This window comes from Tinamus guttatus, unplaced genomic scaffold (genome assembly GCF_059628265.1).
Source record: "Tinamus guttatus ecotype Peru unplaced genomic scaffold, ASM5962826v1 Tinamus_guttatus_pri_ptg000058l, whole genome shotgun sequence".
Taxonomy (NCBI): domain Eukaryota; kingdom Metazoa; phylum Chordata; class Aves; order Tinamiformes; family Tinamidae; genus Tinamus; species Tinamus guttatus.
Genome location: NW_028288592.1, coordinates 4,650,463 through 4,669,104, shown reverse-complemented (window position 1 = coordinate 4,669,104; position 18,642 = coordinate 4,650,463).

The following is an 18,642-nucleotide window of genomic DNA, read 5'->3' as shown; positions in this document are numbered from 1 at the left end:
AAGTCATTACATTTTTTCTTCTCTTCAGCTGTCAGATGTATTGCATTATATTATCAGATTGATAGATCTAGTGTTATCTCAACATTTACCATTTTACAACAACAAATAGAAAACATATAAGGAAGCTTTGGTAACAAATCTTCCTTAATATGTATGTGAAGTAGACAGTTAGTCTAAGGGAAAATATAACTGATGACAGATTTCATTTCAATCTGCTGGTGCTTATTAAGATGTCTACAAAGAAAAAAGCTGTATCTGAATACATCTCTTCCTGCAAACAAAGGAAAGTTTTAATTGCTTTAATCAGCATTTGCTTTGTCTTTGCAGTGACACAGAAAAACAAGCCAGGTATAATCAGAAAATGTCTTCCAGAAGAAGTTTGCAAGCAGAGCCTTTAAAGATTTCTATTATTTGTGTATGGAATGTGGACAATTCTGTACTGCAGGTTTAACATAATTTATAAAATTCTTAAATTCTGTGTTTAAAACAAATCTGTATTTTTTTATATGACATTTTGGTATATGGAGAAAGAAGATTGTAATGTGTAAATATGACCAGAGCCTCTCTCCCTGACAAAATCTCTGCTACAAATGCTGTAGAAGGTATACAAGGTTTTAGAAATCAGAATATAGCCTAACAAAACAAGCTATATGTTGAAAAAGATGCGCGGCTAAAAACATACGAATCAAATAAAAGCTCAGTTTTTAGCTAATGCTGTTTGAAGCAAGTGATGTGCAGAATCCATTATGTTTTTCGGCTCATAGGCTCTTGATCTTACATGCTGAAGATACATGTTGCTCACCCCTTCCTTCAGAAAGAAAAGCCGGAAAAGATTCTTCCTACCATTAAAAAAAAATAACCCTCTTCCACACCCAGAGCCCTATTCCCCCTGCCTTCCCTCGACCTCCTGCCAGAAAAAGAAGAAAAGCACCTTCCCAGATGAGCTCAGATTGGACCTCTTGTTAGGCAAAATCCTGATCTTGCTTTATGTATGGACCATTCTGCTATTCCATGCAAGTATAATTTCAAACAGGGTTTCCACATTAATTTACTCTTTGGAAATACATAGTTCTTGCCCAGCTGAAAGGAAAATACCAGGGAGATGAGATTCATGGCTTGACCCCTTTCTGTGGGGAAAATAGTAGTGCTGAGGGTTAAGCCCCACTTAAGCGCTTCTCAGCTGTGGTCTGTGGAACATTCCTAGATGTTCCAAAGAGTGTCACTGTTTGAAAGCCTCTGTCATCTTCCCAGAAGTTATGCCTTCTGCTGCACTGAGTTTGCATTTGCAGCAATGCACATTTTAAATGAACACCGATTTTAAAGGCCTCTGGACATCGAACTCTTTGAATAGATGTCTGCACATGCAGTGACTGTCACATTATCATTGCCATGCTCCATATCTCTTTAGATCAGTAGTAGGTGAATCAAGGTGAACATTCACATTCTATACAACCATCGCAACTGTCTTTCTACAACGTAAATGCATATTGAAAAAAAAAAACCTTTTTAGTGCAATGCCTCCCGCTTGCATCTCAACCTCACCAGTTTTGATTCCCAGCATATTATAGAGGTTAGTGTCATGGTTTCCTTAGGCTATCAAGTAAAGAAACAGGACTGAGAAGAAGATCTAGTCCTTCATTCTGCTCTTTGAGGTCTTTCTCTCTCTGAATGCAATGAACTTCTCACCTATTAGTCAAAAAGTTGACTAATCCTATTTCTGAGCTGCAGCCAGGTCCATGAAATACCTGCTCTGTCCCTTCACAGACACTGAGCATGACTCTTTCCCTGTCATGCAATATTCCCAACACATTGGATAACAGAGCATACTGTTCCTATGGCCTAACCTCAGCACCTAGCTGAACTCTGATCTTCCCAGGCTCCCTACATGTTTGAGAAATATGAAAAGCAAGTGTCTTGAGAAGACACTGCAAAAAAAAAAAAAAAAAAAGAAAAAAAAAAGATTACCATAAGTGCTTTAAATAAAACCCTTCAGAGAGACCATTTCTGTCTCCACAACCTACACAGAATTTCAAAAGCCCAGCCTGGCTATGTCACTTATGTGCTTAAAGTTAGGAAATGTGAATCCTCTCTCAGGAAAGAGTTCAGTCTCTAGGAAAAAAAAAAAAAAAAAAAAAAAAGCATTCGACTAGCATAATATAGTCATCAGTACATACAGCTAATCTACTGAAATAATTTAGCTTGAAAATCAATGACAAAACTCACACTGACTTCAATAGGGCCAGTATTTCACCCTATGTGATTTCAAACTAGCCACAAAATGGACAGCACTATACTACTGTCATTGGAGCAATCATTTTATTCCTAATTCAGACAATAAACCTTTCACATGCTGGGTATGAGATGGACAGATTCATACAGAAATAACCCTTCAAGGATAAACACCCTTTTTAAATCACTGGAGAATTTGAGTGGGACCTTAATCACTAGCACAGACTGGCAGGTCATTTTTTTGACACTTGCACACAATTTTGAAAATCAGCCAGAACTGACAGGTGCAAAGTTTCTGTGCTCCTGTTATACACAATAATTCAATAGTGAATGGTTATATGTGGCCTTATTATATGTATACATATATAGAGAGCTAGACAGATAAAGACGTAGATGTTTTGTCAGTAACCAGTGCCCAGTAATTTAGGAGAGTACAAAATTGTACCCAAATAAAGCAGTAAAAGACTTTTTTTAAAGATTTTTATTAAAATTAGTATGCTTTTTTCATGAGACTTTCTTACAATACTATATATTTTAGCTCTATAGTTATCAAGAGACCACAGGTGACAACCCAGCTCCTCACCTCCCAGTTTAATAAAGTCCTGAAAACATGTATTTTCATTTACTGACATTTTAACTTTTACATACTATAGTAGTTGGAGGATTAACACTATGCATGATTAATAAGAGAAAATGATAAAAATTATTGAATGATTGATTTTTTTAGCACAAACTACTGACCAAATTCCATTTAAACATATTAAATAACAGGATTAGTAAAGAGCAGAGTACTTCAGCCAAAATATCTCCTCATTGATATCTGTATTTTTTCTAAGCACATGGGATCTACAACATAACCTAGGTAAAAATCTTTGCACTCTTGAGGTAGAAGAATAATTAGTAGATTTTTTTTCCTCATTATATATGGACACTTCTATTGGGATAACAGAAGAGACATACCTAACTCCAAATTTTGTACCTCATTTTATAACCTTTAAATTAGGTAAAATGAAAATGCTTTATAGTGACATTCAGAATACTTTTAAAAGGAAAATCAAGTACATCCATTTAAGGAATGTATATTGGTGGCTGTTTCATACGAGGTGTGCAGTACCAGACCTTGTAGCCAGAATTTCAGGTCTCCATTCCAAAATATGACATTAAATTTTTATATTTTAATAAAACATTTCTTTTTTGCAATGATACACTGCAGCATATGTGGTAGGAAGATTAAGTCACAAAAACAACAGACTTTGTTTTTAAACATGTTGGCAAGACAGAGAAAATCCCCCCAAAATCATGTTTATCATAATCACAGTATAAATTGTATTCTAGTTAAGGGAAATAGGGAAATACCTATTAGCTTCAATTGCATTAAAAATATTTGCTATATACCTCATCACATTTTGTTCCTTTTTTGGTTCTAATCTGATAACTAACATCGTCTAAGCAGCCATGGTAGTTCCTCTGAGAGAACAAGGTCTTCCAAAAGTGAACACGTTCTAAACTTCATGAATCATTCCATTCTTTTTTATAAGAATATTAAAGACTCTGGTATTTTTGTGCATGGGATCCAGAAGTTCAATTGTTAAATTGATGTAAAATGTCTAAAATTCTGTAAAGAAGAAAAAATATTTTCATTAGATAAAATTTCTTGGCAATAAACAATGGAAACAGAGGGAAAACCAATCATTTTCCTAACTGTATTTTAAGATAAAGCCAAAGGATTAAAATAAGATCAATAAGCATGTTATCATCCTAGCATTATGAAGTGTATCTCAGTTACACTGAACTATAATAAATAAATGACAGGAAAAATAATCAGCGTAGTTGGAATAAGTGTCATACAATACCTAGTATAAAAATAAAAAACATTCAGGATAGAAATTCCCAAATTATTATTATGCTGAATGCCAAACAAATATCAGTTAAAAAATGCAAACTATTCATTAAATAAAGCAAAATATACAAAGAAAAACAAAGAAGGATAACATTTCATACCACACTTAATTTTATTTATTTAATCTTTTCTCAGGCGCCTGTAATATTTAAGTGCTATACAATTACCAGAGTAGAAAGCACTAAAAATGCTGAAACAAAATTCAGAAAGCTCTAATATCTAGCCAAGACAACATCAATCAAACCTCCTATCAAAAGAAATCAATTTCTCACAGGTACAAAGAATAGAAAAAAAAGGGAATAACAGGAAATGAAGCACACACCAAAGAGGGCAATGAGTGGTCAAAAATAAACCCTCCCAAATCACCATGACTGTTTTTACAGTGTCGTAGATGCTCATAATACTTTAAATAGCAAAAAAAGTAAGTTCTATGGCAGGAGGTTTTAAATATAAATCCTAATAAGTACTATTAACTCTCCCAGAATAAGGAGAAAAGAGGGGAAGGATAACCAAATAGAGTTAAACACAGATAACACAAACCACTCATAGAGTAGGTGCTAACACATTCTGTTTAGTATATTTACCTTTGAAGAATGAGGCTATCGTCGTGGAATGAGGTCAGCAAAGGATTTTCTTTTTTTAAGCATGACACATATAATCCATGACCCAGATAATCTTCTCACAGGCATTTGAGAATTGACCATCAAGTGAATAGACCTTGTAGCATACCAAAAGTGAATAGCTTGTTCTTTTCTGGAGGCGCAAAAGAGGGACAGACTGCACCTGCAGCTTCCAGGTCAGGGCAGCCAATTCGGAGTCAGACTACAACAGGGTTAGATTGGAAAAAGGGCAGAGGTACTTACTAGTTATCACAGTCCCTGACTTTCAGATGTAGCCCCAGAAGAGAATTCATAATGCCCTGTTATGTATCTAAAATGCTCATACGACAGAAGGGGAGAGAGAAGTATCGGAAGGGCACCCAAAACAGCTGAAGATAGTTAAGAGGCAAAAAAATAGTGAAAAACCTTAGCTTAAGTCCTGTTCCTTCCTGAAGTTGAGATGTCTCACTGGGGGCTTTAGAAAGGCACTTTGCCAGCTCAGACTCCACTGTACAAAACTGATTTATGAGGACAAGCCCATCCACCTTTTATTTCAGAGAATTCAGCAATGTCTTTGCTTATTAGTAAGGAAAAAAAAAAAAAAAGGTAGCAGGTAGTGCCTTAGAACCATCTCCCAGGAAACAGGCTGTCCCTAAGAAAAGAAAGATCCTTAAATGCATTTCTCACAGTAGAATGGTCTAAAAAATAGTGTAGGCTATACCTGTACTACACAGGACTGACGATATCTACACTCATAAATAAAAAAGAGCCAAGAACCAATCTGGAGGTCACCAGGCTTTCCTTAGGGCTAGTCTCCTGGAAAGAGGATGAATCCTCAGGCATTTGATTGGAGCTGCAGTGGGATGTGAGCTCACTGCTCAGCATTGGGGGCGTTAAGGATTCAGTGTTGAAGTTAGCTCTGCCACTGTCATTTATTTAGGTGTAGTGACCTACCTTAAGGAATGGGCACTGTCCACCCTCTCTAAGAAATTTTGCAAGGTAGAAGCAAAGTTTATAAGAAGAGATAACATGCCATATTACACCAGCTAGAAGAAACTGGGGAGAAGATCAGCTTTTGGAACACAAGCCTTTCTCCGTTTCTGTTATAGAAGCTTCAGCCTTCAAAAATAAATACACTTTGGACAAAATTGCCCTCATTTTAATCTGATTAAAAGATATGCAGTATTGTGCTGAAGGGGATTTGGGATTCATCGGGCCACAAAAAAAAAGAGTAAAAGAGTAAAGTGGGTATACTGCTTTCCAGCCTAGCAAAAAGAGCTAAGTTCTGTCCCCGATAGTGGCTTTTTGTCATATTAACTTGTGAGTATTTAATACAAAACTCAGATATGGGCATACAAGCAGGACAAGAAATCCAAGGCTATCCCAGTTTGTTAGGTCCCCTAAGCACTCGTACTCAGAGGAGATGTGAGCAGATACAACAGCCTGGAGACTAGCGTCTTCTCCCAGGGATGCACAGGGGTGAAGGAGCAGGGGCTGTCTGTGTGAAAGATCTAGCCAGGAGATGATGGATAAAGGATTTCCTTTTTAAGGAAAACAAAATTCCCTTGTGTTTTGCAGAGAGCCTGATAGTGCTAGCACAAACTTAGGACAAAAATCCATGGAATAAAGCCCAAGCTTAAAGAAAGTTTCTGAATCCACTTTCTTTCTGAAATCAAAATGTATGAGGCAAAAACTAAGGCATCATATAATGTTCCTCCTGTGTTTTGAGCATTACTTAAAAGTGATAAAGGTGCTCACTGAGCAATAGATACTTCTAAGTGTGATATTTTGGATCATGATTCCTCCTAAGTCTCAATTTAGGCGCCTAAGTCTAGTCTTAGTACTGGTACTAGTCCAAAAGTAGCCTGGATAAAAGATGTTTCTACCTCTGTAGTGGCACACGCATAACTGCACTCTAATCTTTGCCGTCATCTCAGACAAAATCATTGAGTAAATCAGAATGGATTATATTCATATTGCTTCCCATCATTACCTAGCTTAGGTGTTGTGACTACTCATCACCACTGAGGAGACAGAAAGAGCCAAGATCCGGCAGCCGTGGATGGCAGGCAAACTTTCTTGAATTTAGGCACTGTAGTCACAGTGTTTGCATATCCTGACTAAAGCCTTCCTCAATTCATCATTTGCAAATTAGGCAATTGACATCAAGCTATGCAGAGCACCGTGCAATAATACGGCAGACAAAAGAACTAAATCCATGTTAAATATTATTATTGGATGAGTAGTAGGTAGGTATGACCTTTATCAATGTGTTTCCCTCAGCCTTTTCTCCACCACCCCAGAATGACCCCAGTTTCTGATGAGTTTCATCCAGCTTTCACTCTGTGCTGGGGCAGGCAAGAGGCAAGTCTGAATCAGAAACCTAACAATGATACTGTAACTCCCATCTTGGTGTGATACCATTCCTCTAACAGAGACAACAGATTTCCTCAAGTTTCCTCACCAGTGGATAATTAAAATTGTGCAATAAGAAAGTATTGTCCATTTCAGCACTGAGAAATTAAGCTTAGTCAGTAGTGTGCCAAACTCTAAACAATTGCATCAGTGTTATGCAAAGGAAGAGGTGGTAGAAGAAGAAGCTCAGCAATCCATGTATATTCAAATAAATTCAGCTCTGGAGCCCAAATTCCTAATTAATTCCTAAAATAGCTTTCTGCCTTTTATACCTGTCTAAATGTACCATCACATTGGTAAGCAAATAACGGGGAAGTACCTGATTCCACCGAAAACCATTAAAAGACTAAAACAACTATAGGATTTTTTTTTCTAGGCTTTTCTTGGAACTAACCTAAAATAATTACCATGTTGGAAAAAGTACCTACAACATACTACACATGTGAAGAGTGTGTATGCGTGCTAAGACATGGCTCTGAGGTATAAACGATGCTCTAACCACCCAGCAGTTCCATTCTCAAAATAAAACCAAAATCTTGGCATGCTCCTACACAAGAGTAAGACTGAGATGAATACATCATGTTAACACTCACAATATTCTTCCTTCCCACAGAGTGCTTTTCTTGATGTGCACATTACACCATATTCCTCCTTACAAGACTTCCTGAGTAATGCAAGTGCTTGACGCAATCATGTAAATTTAAATTCTTATTGGTACTTTTCTGGTTATGAGATTCTCCTTTTGTTTAGACCAAGGTAATTGAACACTATGCATGGTGCTCAGATGGAGGATCCTTGATTTCCTAAGTCTGAAATGTTTGTTCCGTGATTCTGTGCTGCACCTTGAGGTTGTTCCCTTTGTTAAATGGGGAAATGTTGTTTTGCCTATCTGGTAAATTGCTTGGAGGCTTGCAGAAGAAATAGGCATATTTATTTTAACGGTTAGTTTTAGTCTCTGCATGAAGTCGCAGTAATTATATCTTTCACTGTGCCCGTATCCAAGCAGACAATATATATGTATATAAATAAAATGGAATGTAAATTTGGCCTTTAAGTCTGGGCTCTGGCATGTTGTATTACTTACTTTATGTCAGCCCTTTGTAACACGATACAGATCTGAATTCTGGTATCACTAGTTCGGTCAGAATCAGTGTTTGCTTTACCATCTTGCAAAAGCAATAACTCTTACAGCTGTCCAGATAGATACAAATCTCACTTGAAATATTCAAAATGAATCCTAAGATGGTTTGCTGGCACCCAGAGGGGAAACTGTAGTGCTCTTGCTCCATTCGCCTCCTAAGGCCTCAACTCACAGAGAAAAAACAACATTTACAATAGAGTGAGTTTCCAAACTGCCTAACTTTTCAGTTGTGTGTTTTTTATATGTTAAATATGGTTCAGAAGATTAAAGTCTTCGTTTTAGGCAAAGAAAGGAAATAATGTTTCCTGTCCCATTTGCCAAGCTAAGTGAACAACTGTTCCAGCACAATTAGAATTGTTAATTGATTTGAAAACATAGGGCTTTGAAGGTGGAAAACTGCTGACATTATTTCAATGGGGAAATGCACTCCTGAGAGAGAGCACTGCAGTACAATTTCGCTCCTTGTTTTGTTGAATATACATCTATAAAAACACTGTGAATCATGCAGTAAAAACTGCTGTGCTGATATCATAAATCTCTGATAATAAAAATTTCATTGTTGAAACAATAAAATAGACTTTTATTATAACACAGAGTATCCACCTAAACATTGTCCTTTTAGCTTCTTCGAGTTAAATGTATGCACAGTTTTACAGTCTATAAACAGATCTGGAATAAAAGTTAATAAATGTCAAAATTTGCATTTCAAAAAATTCTTGCTGCATTTTAGGGAAGATCAATCTATGAACCTTTCAACATTATGTCAAATGAAATGCTAATTGTACCTTTAGGAATTTCAGAGACAGTGACAAGAAACTAAATGCTCTGTTCCTTTGCATCAGCAAGTCGAGGATAATTGTATATCTACTCTTGTGAACTTCTAAGAAAAAAAGAAAAATGCTAAGAAAAAAGGATTTTCTATTCTTTAACTCAGGAGGGTAAACTCCTTCAGCCACCCTTCATCAATCTACCTTCAAATAAAGTGTGTTAACATGTTGACAATGGACAAATCACACAGAGCTACATTTATTCATTTTATAATAGGTTTGTCAAATGAGCTTCAGCTAGAGATTTAGGAATAAGAAACATTTTCATCCTGGAAGATCTGACTTATTCTATTCAAGTTACTAGAAAGGTTTGCAGACTGTGTTTCTTTTGGGGGAATGACTATCTTTTCCTCCACTCCAAACTTTATTAGTAAAGTATTACTTCTTTGAACGATAAAAACACTGAAATATAAAAAAAGAAGAGGCATAAGAGGTTTTTTATATCCCCTCTAGACAAATCTGTAATGCATCCCTTGTTTTGTTTAGTAATCAATCTCACCAATTTATCTCTGAGCAATACAAGTTATGTGTCATAGTTATAAGTGCAAGAACACACTGATGCAATAAGGAATGCGAGCTGGAAAGTAGCACCTAATTCTGGTTTGCAACATTTTCTCTGGTATTAGCCTCTCTGCACTATATTGAATATATTTCCTACTGCTACACTGAGACCGCTGAAACATTCGCTTAGTGCACAGAGATTGAGAGACAGAATAAAGACGATGAAGTGTTTATGCTCATGTTAACCTATCCAGGCAGCTATATCCTGCTCCGACCCAGACTAGTCATTTTCTAACTCTCTCAGTGCTTTTATAGTAACCAGTCTGTGGTTGCTTATGTTCTGTATTTGTATATTAGGTCATTCAGGATAAATCCATTCCAAACTATATTTCATTTAGAAGTTGTATAACTCAGGCATACTTTAGAACTGGAATTCATATTAAGGAATCCACTTCTATTTGTGTTGCTAGTACGTACCTAAAAGGGAAACTGAGGATTCTCAAGCAAGTATTTGAGCCCAGTTCTGGCTCGCTAAATCACTAAGTCACTAAATCAATGGCAATTCTGACACTGTTCTGAACAGGAACTTTCTTGGGTCTTAGTGTTCATTTGTCCTATCAGCATATACAGTGACTGTCATATATTTCAAATCAGCAACAAGTAAGTGTAAAAATTATACACCCAGGAATGATGTATTTGAGTAATTTCAGCCCATCTTAGCACTAGAACATAAGCTAGTCCCTGGCTCAGATGTTCTGGAATATTTAAAATTCCTATCCATCTATTTTGTTTCGAAGGTGCTAATTGCTCTGCCATCTCCGTGATGCAGTTGCTGGATAACGAGAGCATGTGGCAGACGTGCACTGTACTTCGCTGGCATTTGTTGTGGGAATTGTTTCACTAATGTTTGATTTTTCCATTTTTCAGTAAAGCCCCCGAAAATGTTTTCAGTTTCGTTTTCACCACAGAATGTGAGAATGAAAGAGATAAAAGAAAAATTCTGTATAATCAGCTGTGGACCCATAGCAAACAAGTAGTAAATAGATATACAGTGTAGTAAACAGGAATTTTGGAATAAGTAAGTCAAACTTTTGCTCAGAATTTTGACATAAATTGAAGAAAGGATTGAATTCAATCAAGTCACTGGGGTGCTTTCTCAACTGATATGTCTTCCACAGCTAAGAAGTTTATAATCAGGATGATTTTCATCTTCCTTTCACTTCAGGCTGGAAGTTATGCAAGAAGATCAGATACAAAACAGACAGAACTTTCTTAGGCAAAATGTTCATCTCTTTTTTTTAGAGTCAAAACTGCAGGCTAATAAAGACCATTTAAAATAAAAGGGACCATTACTCCTCAGTTTTATATGAGCTTACATGCTTTCATTGTGCAAAGTGTGTTATTAATTTAACATGCCAGATTCATAGGTTTCTGCAATATCAGGTTTGATGTATTCATTATCGGCACTCAGTACATTAATTCACGCTGAAGTCCGGTAAATCAAAATTATACCATCTGGCTTCCTGTTCTTAATGATGAATTTGATGTAGGGGTGATTAAGATTGTTAGGCTTTTGAATTTTAATGTAAAAATTAGGGGATTAAAAAGGCATTTAGAAATGACCAATAGTTAGAATAAACTTACTGACAGGATCTAATTTGTGTACTTGCTAGTAAAGCTCCATTTTAATTAGCAGCCACAGTCTTCCAGCACAAGCTCAAAGAGACAGAAGTTTAGTGATTAAGAAGATGAAGCTGTTAAATTGATAAATTGACCTTGAAATACTTGTAACTGTGGGGGATGGCCTGGTAGCTCTATGGTTGGTGTGTTGTGCTACCACATGGGGGACAGTTTCGGGACTGACCCTAGCGATTCTGCCTGTTTAGCTGACTGACCAGCTGGGGATGGGAAAAATCACAGAGGTGACCTGCTCAACGTCTAAATTCAATTGCTCAGTTTGTAAGCAAACAAATTCCATTATTATTTAGCGCTCACTGGCAGGTAGCCTGAAGCACCATCTCAGTCCTTCAACGTCTTATTCACTCCCTTTGCCAGACAGAGGTGCTAAAATAAGGTAGGAAAGATAATGGGGTTGAAATGGTATCATAAGGTGAATAATGACCTTTCAGCTTCCATTGAGAGCAGAACAGTCAGGGGCAAATTTGGCTCTCACTTGTCAAATGTTCTTGACAATAGTCAAGCAGGCAAATGTATTGACAAGAAGATCCCATTCTTCCTGTGATATATTATTAATCTAAAACAAAGACATTGCATACTGTCACATTGAAATCGTTAGATCTTTCATGGACAGATAAGAAATGCAAGAGTATGAGAAGGCAAGGTAGCTCTACTTAGAGCGTATGAGCCCGTTAGAGCTGCGTAATATAACATGCAATTATATCAGGGCCGATAAGGTAAGGGAACTCACATTCATATACTTAGTAAAATAAATAAATTTAAAAAGCCAAAAAAATCTATAGCTCTCAATATTTTGGAGAAGTTCCAGTTATTTATATCATCTCAGAAAAATGTGATACTATGTAAGATCACACTTCCCCTTTAAAATTCACAAAGATAGTCACTAATATTGGTACACCGTGGTGGGAATAACTTACAACAGAAAACGGGTACATTTGTACATATCAACAGTTTGAAGGATTCTTATTCCTTGGCAAGTCGGGGAATATTTTAAGTCTTATATTTTAGAGGAAATCGAATCTTGACTAACCACTGCAATTTATGTCATTTTAAATAAGATATATTTGAATAAGTATATTTTTCATGCCCTAAAAAGACTGATGTCTTCTTTTATAAGCTCATCCTGTGACACACTTGAGTAGGTAGGTATATTGATTTTTTTCTTTTTCTGATGGCAATGAAGTGTAAATGGAAAATATCAGACTTGGCAATCACTTAAACCATGTGAAAATTTCAGAGTGAAGGCTATTAGAGTCACTTTGTGATCTCCCTAGATGACCAAGGAAAAAAACATTTCTACATTTCTTCAGATCCTTTGTGTGACAGCTAAGGAGAATAACATTTTTTCTAATATGCCAGTTTTAGTCTCTAGTTGAGAATAACCTCAGTGCTTTCTTATGTCACTAGCTGAGAGAAGATGAAAGACCCAGCCTTGTGTAAATGGCTTTGTCTAACCATCAGTCTTTAGCTCTGCATGGCAGCTGTACTATTGACATTAGCTTGTGCACTGGGTGAAATTGAAGTGAGTTAAATGTGACCTTGGCTTAGTTGTTGAAGTAGAAATGAACTCTACAGGGAGTGAAAAAAAATAAGACCAGTTTCTCTAACTTCATTTTTTCTTTAATGAGTTTAACAGCACTCTTAGGATTTGATACATTTTATAAAAAAGCTTTTATTTCCTTTTCTATTATACAGTGAGTAATCACCATTAGTAAGGTTAGCTTGCCCTTTTAGTATAAAATCCTGATTTTGGGTGTTTATATCCCAATTACTATAAAAAGCAGATCTCAAAAAATCCATTGCCTTGTCTCTGCACTGCCCATCATAGCATTTCACAAAAAAACTTGTTAACAACACTTATTAATTATAATTAAAACATTAAAAATACTACAATGTATGTTCAGTGTGTCTAATGACTTTGCTCACTAGGTTATATCAAAATTCACTGAACTACCTTCTGGTAAATCACGCGCTCAAAATGTGAGGGATGTGCAGGTGAGCAAGGATGGTTTGGAGTCAATCCAGAATTTTCACCTTGTTTAGTTTCTGCATACTTGACAACACAAGACATCTGAGCATGCACAGAGGAACCGGGAAAACCTGTCACACTCTCCTCCAGCTTTTTGGCTTGACAAATATAGGAGTTCAAATTGTGTACTGGGCTACTCTCACTACATACTCCCACCAAGCCAGTAAACAAGACGATAGGGAAATAAAACTGCTTGCCCATTGTAGGGGCAGTAAGCTAGGTGTGTTTTTTAAAATGGACTTCAGAGGAAGCCTCATTGTTGGACAGGGAATGCCAAGAAGAGCCATTCCAGCTCTGCATCCCCTTGTCGGTCAGAGGGGACAGGAGGCCAGCAGCTATCAGAGGAAGAACCAGACATTGAGACACAAACCTTCCCAAACCTTTAGTTCCTGATGTCTGCAGAGACATTTCAGTTCAACTGCTCAAATTGACGACTGAGTGCTCAGGTCTGGTCCCAGGTGTGGCAGCTCCAAACCTGAGCATACTCTGGACAGAGGAGAACTCGTAATTGAGAGCAGATCTACTGTTCACCAAAGAACTGAATAGCGTAATATAGTAATCTGCCAGAAGTATTGGTGAGAGTGATCAGAATACTGGCTAAAACAGTGAAAGTTACCTGGGCTATGTCAGCTTTGCATTTTTATGGAAATGTGTGCATGAGCCCTTTCATTTCCATGGAATCTCCCAAGATAGAATTTCATTCTTATCAGAATTTCCTGATTTGATATTTGCAACCTGTTATTTGTGAGCTTTATGCCTGATAAAACACCATTTTCCCAGTCCCATTTCTGTATCTGTCAAATAATTCCCAGTCAATTACATTTCACAAGCCTTCTTAAGTAGGCCTAGCTTCCCTTTCTTATAACTTACTGTTTTTAAGCAATGGGTCAGAGGTTTATGCGGTATATTCCACTACCCTCAGATTTTCTATATTGCTGTTTGAAAATTGAAAATCTTTCTTTTCGTCTTCAATGTCTTTCTCCTACATTTTTCTATATTATTTCATAACCATATATCTGTCCTTGGTCCTAGCCTTTCCAACTGCTCTTTCTTTTAGTATCCACCGCCTTCATTTTGACTTATTTTCCAGTTTTATACAGTCATCAAATTTCTGCCTGTTACTGCACATTCTGTGTTTCATGCTACCCATATATATAGAGAGAGAGAGAGAGTGAACAAAATCTGTGTTAATAGTGATACTTTGGCCTTAGACTTCCCTCACTCACAACTGTTAGAACTTATAACTACCCTTTATAATATACACGCCAATTCTCAGGACATTAATGTAACATACTGCCAGTGTCATATATCACCATGCCTGAAGGAAGCTTCTCCTGGGTTCTGTCTGAAAAAACTTCCCTAGAAGCTCAAGGAAGATTTCTTTCTACAGCTTTGCTTTGTTTTAATGCATCAAAATTTTCTTTCAACTTTTTTTTTTCCTGCAAACTAGGCAAAATACCTTCTGATTCCATAGTTATCATAGCTACTATCTATCTGTTGAATTTAATTAAGTCACTAAGGCATTTGGATTAGAGGTCTAAATCATAGGAAATTACTTTTATAAAATCAGAGATAAGTGGGAATAGCAGTGAGTACTTTCAGGGGTTTAACAAAGATGCAAGGCCAGACTTATGTTTTAAGGGGTACAGAACTCATAGACTGAAAATTGCAGGTGTTTCAAGCAGCCTGCAAGTGCACAGCCCAGAGTCTGAAGATTCAGGATCACAGAGAAAATTTCTGACAAGATCAGTCTCAGCCCTAAAAAATACCATGGCCAGATATAGATAAGGCCCTGGAATACTAGAAGCAATTCAAGGCAATCACAGAAAGCTGAATATATACAGCTCTGCGCATTCATGAGCATTTTGTCAATATTGCCAAACAATTACATGTTTTCAAAGCTTACTGAAGTGTACTGTAGGCGAACAACTGTTCTTCTCTTCGAGGCTTGCCAGTCCCAGAATCACATACACATGGTGCGACTTCAGAGGAGGAGGAGGAGGAAAGATAGCAACTTAGGTTCTTTCCATCTCTTATGTAATTTTAGGTTCAGTTTCATTGTTAATTCTATTGTTTGACATATTACAGATTTTTTTTCTCTCTCCGAGGACAGGATCTGATGCTTTTAACGACTTATCACAGCTAGAACTATATGGTAAAATCTCCACTGTTTATGTATGCTAATAGTGATCACCTGTCATTTTATAGAGTCCATTAATAGAGAAAGAGCATAGAACTTTAAAAAAAAACATAGAACTTGAAAGTGGCAGGGGACAAATAGCCCTTCTTATGGATTTAAGAGAGAAATGCACTTCTGAGAGATTGTGAAATTTACTTACATGGACTTGTAGAGCTTTAGAAAATCCATTAATTGGTGTCTTTACCTTCTAAAGTATTTGGTTCACCTTTCATCTTACAAGTCAAGCTTTCTAGATTTTAGCTAGATCACTTCTTAAATATATGTTACTTTGCCCTTTTCAATTCCAAAGAGATTATAAATAAATTTGCTAAAGGTTTCCCCATCTCTTCAGGGACGCTTCATCAAGTGTGTACCTTCTGGTCCTTTAGTTTTGTCAGTCTTTAAATGTTCTAATTGCTAGGTCACCTCTTTTGGCACGATCTTGGGTTTCTTCAGTATGCCTTCCACCTCTGCTGTAAAATTTATGTCTGTTTCTGGCATCTGTTCCCAGCCCTCCTGTGTGAACACCGAGGCTAAGAATTCATTAAAATTTTTAGCAATGCCTACCTCGGCTGTCAATAAATTATTTTCACTATCTTTTTGAGGCCTTATTGTCTCTTTCGTTGATGTCTTGTCCTTATTAGCCTATTTATCCTAACCTAATCCCAGTTTCTCCTTTGTTTTACAACAATGTAACTTAGAAGTCACTCCATTAAAAATGATTGTAGGAACTGTGCAAGAAAGTAAAGAAGACTACTTTATTTCAGTCTTGCTCAACCCTTTCCTTCATGTTTTTGCCTTCTTTGTATTCATTTTGCATTTTTTCCTGTCTCCTTTCCTATTGTAAATTGGGGAATTTCCATTAGTTGGTTCTCTTCTCTAATTCTACTCAAAGATGTTAAGCCTTCCAAAGACATAGTAGATTTGAATCTAATGTAGCCTATACTTGAGTAATTATTATAATTCATGTAAATGGAATGTAAAGAACAAGCTCTTGAAACACTTACCTTGCTTGAGTATCAACATTTATCAGATACAGATCAAGTCCATTGCATCAAGGAAGCAATTCTAGACTAGTATCCTTTTTCATCCTTCCAACAGCTGTGGAGGCTTTCGAGAGAAAGTAGCTAGGTCTTTCAGCATAGATTAATTTGAAATGCTGCAGTACTGTGGTAGAACCTTATAGTCAATTAGAAACTATGTACAACTATTGTCAACCAGTAACAGATGCAAATCAACTTAACTATGGTTTATCTATGCCTGAAATTTGTATGATAAGTAAATGTTGAAGTTAATGCCAACATTTGTATAATGTCAACAAAATCAGTACATCTTTGTGCATGGATGCTTTTATGTCTACTTAAACATCTGATATATCAATTAAGCTTGCACCAATGTACATGTATAACTTTTGTTAAATTTTATCTATATTCTAAAATTCTGTATATGCTTAAATTTTGAAGTAGTATAATACAAAGCTTAGCTCTTTGTGCCTTTCCTTTTGCAGCCATAAATAATTGTAGACACAATCATGCACCAAGAATGTTATTAACCTACTTGAGCCTCTGATAAATTCAGAGCCATAGTTGTTATTACTATTGATTTTATCTTTGCTATGCTTCTTGAATTTGCATACACACATCTTAGAAAAACCAATGAGTACCTAATTATTTGCAATTATTTTCATATCTACCTATTTTTTACCTGTTCAAATATTGCATTCTTTTCTTTCCTTTCCCTCCCCCCTCCCCTAGACATTTTGTTGTCTATTTTATTGTTTGATATTATTGTCACCTTGTCCACCCATCTGCTTCTTCAGGCTATTTCTTTCCTCATTTTTGACAGTGCCTGTATAATGTTTCTCACACATCTGGCTTCTCTGCTATACAGTGGTTTAAGCCCTCCCTTATGTTTCTGTGTATCCTCTTAGCATCTGGTAGATCACTGCCTATTTTAGGAGCCACCTATTCAGAAATCAGTGTTCTGGTGCAGGGTAGTGAAACTCCAGGTAGGCTGGGGTGAAACTACAGTAGACAATAATTATTATTCAGTGATTGATGCAAAAACCTTGTACATAATGAAAGAGCCTATTGTTATGCATATGCTCATGGGGATAGCGTGAGCATTTCTGAAGAAACCTTTGGTTTAAATCTTCCAGTTAAAATCTCATTCTTAATGTTACATTAATGTAACTTTTTTTACATTTATTAAGAAATGGATTAAGCTTTCAGAGTATTATTTTTATAATAATCCTACGTTTTATTTGTTCACAACACTCCTAGAATACATTTCACTTTTACTTACATAGCTTAAGATCTTCAGTAACCTAAAACTCATTAATAATGGCATAAGGCTATGCAGTCTTATCCGGACAAACACACCTGACCGGTAGATTTCTTGCCTCAGTATTTTTTCCTTCAGAGAAAGTCATATTGTTTCTTGAACTCACTCATGCTCTACTACCAGAATTAATTTAATGCAACTGGCATTATCAGCAGAGCATGGATTTAATATCATATTCATTCATATTTACTCCTGATGGACATTATATTTATGTATTTATGTTTAGCTTCAAAATTTTACTGTGTTTAGCTTCAAAATTTTACTGTGTTCTTACAGGAAAATACCTGTTATTCAGATTAAGAAGAATTCCCCCAGAGCAAGTGAAAAACATTTACAGAGTAGAATTCTGTGGTGCAAAGGACAATCTTTCATGTGCACCACAGAGAGTTTCTCTCTGCACTCTGTGCACCATTAAGTATGTAGGGTTTGCATTGTTATTTACATGCAGAACCACAGGTTATCTTGTGGCTGCTGTGGCTCAGCCTTGACTCACCTCAGCCTTGCTACTTCTTCCTCATTGCTTGTTCCTGTAAAAGACACTGATGCCTGTTGTTGCTCTGTGGTAGGATGGGGAGTTGGAAGCGCTCCCTATTAGTCACTGCTTGCCTGATGTTAAAATCACTGACAAGGCAGAGGACTTGTTTTGCTTTGTTTAAATAACTTAGCTTATCTATCATCAGAAACACAACTTTGGTCCAATAATGGCAGGTACAACTAACATGAATTCCATCCTAGTGACCAATCCTGGCAGGTCTACACACCTCCTACCCTGTGAGGAGTG